Source organism: Schistocerca cancellata, unplaced genomic scaffold (genome assembly GCF_023864275.1).
Source record: "Schistocerca cancellata isolate TAMUIC-IGC-003103 unplaced genomic scaffold, iqSchCanc2.1 HiC_scaffold_16, whole genome shotgun sequence".
Taxonomy (NCBI): Eukaryota; Metazoa; Arthropoda; class Insecta; order Orthoptera; family Acrididae; genus Schistocerca; species Schistocerca cancellata.
Window position 1 is genome coordinate 10,001 of NW_026046081.1, and position 5,000 is coordinate 15,000.

The 5,000-nt window shown below is 53.5% G+C and overlaps 1 non-coding gene across 1 annotated transcript in view; it reads right to left on the reverse strand.

Annotated features, from left to right (window-relative positions):
- The window catches only part of LOC126110443 (small subunit ribosomal RNA), a 1,909-nt gene extending 1,236 nt beyond the window's left edge, over window positions 1-673 (reverse strand). The window contains exon 1 of the ribosomal RNA XR_007523794.1: window positions 1-673. This exon is cut by the window's left edge and continues 1,236 nt beyond it. This is a non-coding gene — a ribosomal RNA (small subunit ribosomal RNA).
- Between the last annotated feature and the right edge of the window lie 4,327 nt (window positions 674-5,000).

Below are 5,000 nucleotides of genomic sequence, written 5' to 3' on the forward strand. Positions count from 1 at the left end.
CAACAGCGTGGGACACAAATCCAACTACGAGCTTTTTAACCGCAACAACTTTAATATACGCTATTGGAGCTGGAATTACCGCGGCTGCTGGCACCAGACTTGCCCTCCAATAGATACTCGTTAAAGGATTTAAAGTGTACTCATTCCGATTACGGGGCCTCGGATGAGTCCCGTATCGTTATTTTTCGTCACTACCTCCCCGTGCCGGGAGTGGGTAATTTGCGCGCCTGCTGCCTTCCTTGGATGTGGTAGCCGTTTCTCAGGCTCCCTCTCCGGAATCGAACCCTGATTCCCCGTTACCCGTTACAACCATGGTAGGCGCAGAACCTACCATCGACAGTTGATAAGGCAGACATTTGAAAGATGCGTCGCCGGTACGAGGACCGTGCGATCAGCCCAAAGTTATTCAGAGTCACCAAGGCAAACGGACCGGACGAGCCGACCGATTGGTTTTGATCTAATAAAAGCGTCCCTTCCATCTCTGGTCGGGACTCTGTTTGCATGTATTAGCTCTAGAATTACCACAGTTATCCAAGTAACGTGGGTACGATCTAAGGAACCATAACTGATTTAATGAGCCATTCGCGGTTTCACCTTAATGCGGCTTGTACTGAGACATGCATGGCTTAATCTTTGAGACAAGCATATGACTACTGGCAGGATCAACCAGGGAGCTGCGTCAACTAGAGCTGAGCAGCCGGCCGCCCGGGAGTGTGTCCCAGGGGCCCGCGCGAACACGCAAGCGTCCGCTCAATTATTCTGCAAACAGGAGGAGGCTGAGCTCCCCTGCACAATACACCTCGAAACCCTCTCAGGTCCCGGCGGCGCGCAGCGCCGTCCTAAGTACTTGGTCGGGTTCGAGAGAGGCGCAATCGCCCGGAGTTAGGCGAGTAGACGCTTTAGGTGCGACCACCCGTGCTCCCAACTGAGCTTGCCGCTGCCGACAGAGGCCCGGGAGCGTGCTGTCGTGGCATTGCCGGCGGGAGACAACACGCGCCACCTACGGTGACCGGCAGCTCCAACGCCAGCGCCACAGAAGGGCAAAGGCCCCACGTGGGTGCCGAAGCGAACTCTCCCAGCACAGCGCACGTGCCAACACGTCTGCACAACTGCGATACAAACCACCAGCGAGAACCGCTGGGGCGACCGAGCAGCAGACGGCGTCGCGGCGCCGAGTGCCGGGCGGCGGCGCATCCTCAACGCACACAGTCCTCAATCGGACCAGCACACTGCAGATGTCCACCGCGCTTCGCACCGGGCCGGCGAGGACCCACTTTGGCTGCACGGCGCCGCGCGCAGGGTGCCCCGGCGCGCAGCTGCGCCGCCTGCCGCGTCCGTCGGCCGGCGCGCCTGCCACTGGGCGCCCCCACCAGCCGGCTGTAGCGCGTGCGCCCACGCACCGCGCGGCCAGCACGCCGGGCGGCCCCCCCTCACCGGCCGGGGACAGTCCCACCCACCCACAGCCGCGTATCGCTTCACACCCAGATTCACATTCACGTTCGTTGGTATGGTGGGGACCGCTTCGTAGCTGTACCGATCGTTGCCCTCACAGATGTACCTCCAGCAAGGACAACCGCACCACAACGGGTTACCAGTTGTTCATTTGCGTAACGTCACCAGTAAACGTACACGTCCATCCCCGTTTGCAAAGTCAACTATTATTGCATGCCTGCCTGTCAGGTGTCAAGACACACTACATCCGCTCACATCCACGCAACAAAATGTGCCCGACTAGAGGGCACGTGGAAGGTGCCCCCGTACGTATGCGATGTCCATTGCGCGACCAACTGTCAACCGGCCTCTGTAGCATGTCGCAGATGTGGAACGCGGGGCACCGTGCTATCACATTGTGTGAGAAGAGACTACTACGTCTGCATACACGCGCCACTACATGAACAGACGGCTCATGCTGATCGCCATCCACTGCGTCCATTACTCCCACACGTCTCTATGGCGTACCACACTGCAATGCAGCTGTTATGGGGAGATGACACGTAGCTGTGTACACAACATTCTGAGCGGGTTGCGGTTGGACAATACATTAATGTAACGTGTCATATGCCAATTACAGAGCAGGGTAAGGCACAACTTGGGTTAGGTTAAGGCACAACTTGGGTTAGGTTAAGGCACAACTTGGGTTAGGTTAAGGCACAACTTGGGTTAGGTTAAGGCACAACTTGGGTTAGGTTAAGGCACAACTTGGGTTAGGTTAAGGCACAACTTGGGTTAGGTTAAGGCACAACTTGGGTTAGGTTAAGGCACAACTTGGGTTAGGTTAAGGCACAACTTGGGTTAGGTTAAGGCACAACTTGGGTTAGGTTAAGGCACAACTTGGGTTAGGTTAAGGCACAACTTGGGTTAGGTTAAGGCACAACGTGGGTTAGGTTAAGGCACAACGTGGGTTAGGTTAAGGCACAACGTGGGTTAGGTTAAGGCACAACGTGGGTTAGGTTAAGGCACAACGTGGGTTAGGTTAAGGCACAATGTGGGTTAGGTTAAGGCACAATGTGGGTTAGGTTAAGGCACAATGTGGGGGTAGATTGCGGTACAAATTGCATTACATTGCGGTGCAAATTGCATTACATTGCGGTGCAAATTGCATTACATTGCGGTGCAAATTGAGTTACATTGCGGTGCAAATTGAGTTACATTGCGGTGCAAATTGAGTTACATTGCGGTGCAAATTGAGTTACATTGCGGTGCAAATTGAGTTACATTGCGGTGCAAATTGAGTTACATTGCGGTGCAAATTGAGTTACATTGCGGTGCAAATTGAGTTACATTGCGGTGCAAATTGCGTTACATTGCGGTGCAAATTGCGTTACATTGCGGTGCAAATTGCGTTACATTGCGGTGCAAATTGCGTTACATTGCGGTGCAAATTGCGTTACATTGCGGTGCAAATTGCGTTACATTGCGGTGCAAATTGCGTTACATTGCGGTGCAAATTGCGTTACATTGCGGTGCAAATTGCGTTACATTGCGGTGCAAATTGCGTTACATTGCGGTGCAAATTGAGGTAGGTTAAGGTGCAACACAGGTTAGGTTAAGGTGCAACATAGGTTAGGTTAAGGTGCAAGATGGGTTAGGTTAAGGTGCAAGATGGGTTAGGTTAAGGTGCAAGATGGGTTAGGTTAAGGTGCAAGATGGGTTAGGTTAAGGTGCAAGATGGGTTAGGTTAAGGTGCAAGATGGGTTAGGTTAAGGTGACATAGGTTAGGTTAAGGTGACATAGGTTAGGTTAAGGTGACATAGGTTAGGTTAAGGTGACATAGGTTAGGTTAAGGTGACATAGGTTAGGTTAAGGTGACATAGGTTAGGTTAAGGTGACATAGGTTAGGTTAAGGTGACATAGGTTAGGTTAAGGTACAAACTGGGTTGTGTTATGGTACACATTGCGTTGTAGTACAGTACACGTTAGGTTTGGGTACGGTACACAATGTGGTATGGGATGGCGTGTTGTGGGGGGGAGGGGGGGGGGGAGGTTCGTTGATATCGACCGTAGGACGTGGATGCCCGAGGCAGCGTCAGTGTGTCAAAGGAGTTATGTCACGTCGGGATGCGCTTTTCGCCAGTGAGAGGGGGCGAGCCGTGTCTGTGGTTGCGGCAGACCTGTGTGTTTCATTCCTGCCAGTGTGTTTGTGCTGTAAGACGAGGCAGTGTGGTGGTGATGGGTGCACCCCTGTGTAGGACATGTGTGGGTGTTGGTGGCTTCTCTGAGCAATTGTGGTTGTCGGACGAGTGGGGTATTCTGTTTTATGATTGGACCTCCCGGTCTGGTTATCATAGCGTAGTTGGTGTACTGTGGCGGATAGGATGCACCGGACGTTGGTCCATGCTGGTGCTTAGTAGTTGTATCTGTGTCTGTTACAGGCAGAGAGTAGTGTGTGTGATAGAGTGTGTGGCTGACGTGTGGTTCATTTTGTGTGTACGGACGTTCAGCATGTATAGGGGCATTTGCGTATATAATCTATCATAATCTATCTATGTGGGCCTGCATAGTTTACTGAGCAGTGCTGTGAGGTGACTGAACTACGAGTGACGTACTGATTTACAGCGGAATGATTGCCTTGTACCAAAGATGGAGTATCGGCTCTACGACAGCGTTGGCACCGCAGGAAATGGTCTCGTAAAACGGCCCTCCCACCGTCATCGTTGTGAGGGGTAGGGACCGCCTATATTCTGAGAGGAGCCCTGTTTGCCACTGGGCGTGGGGTCTCGCATCCTGCGGTTCAGTGCCCCCAGGGAAGCGCGCGGAGGTGGTGCTGCTGCTGCTGCTGCTGCTGTAGCAAGCGAGCTACTTACAGCATGTATAGGGACAGCGGGAATATGGCATATTCGATATAACTCTTCATGAAACGCAAGATATAGGGGCGGATTGCACGTTACGAGTGCGGGAAGAGTCCGCCGTTCATCCGCTGGAGTTGCGATTTGGGCGGTTGGGGTGGGGCACGTGCGGGTGCGGGTGGAGCGATTGTCGGTCGACGACTTCGTGCGACGCAGGCACAGGCGTTGGGGCTCCTGTGGTGGGCAGATGATGCAGGGTTTGTGGGTGGCGTCGGAAAATGGGCACTGTGGGACCTAGCGATGTCGTAGTCGGCGTGGCGTCTCATAGATGGCGGTATCATCGGTGCAGCAGGTCATGTTGCGGGGGACCTGCAGGTGGCGGTATTTTTGTTTGTGGTGCGCTCGACATGGTGGACGTAGTGTCGTCCGATTCGCGTAGATGGAGCTATTGCATGTGGTTTCGTCACATTGTCATAGATGGCGGTGCCGTGTTTTGGAGGTATGGTTGGCGTAGTTTCGTTGGATTCCTGTAGATGGAGGTGTCGTTTCTGGGCCGGATGGCAATGTAGTTTGGTCACATTCCCAAAGATGGCTGTGTTGTGCCTGTGGGCGGCATTGTCAACATCATGCGGTATGGTCTGTTTATTGTGGACGTTGATGGCGTCGGGACCAGAGGGCGCGCGCGAACCGTTGACCACGCGTTATTCACGCAAG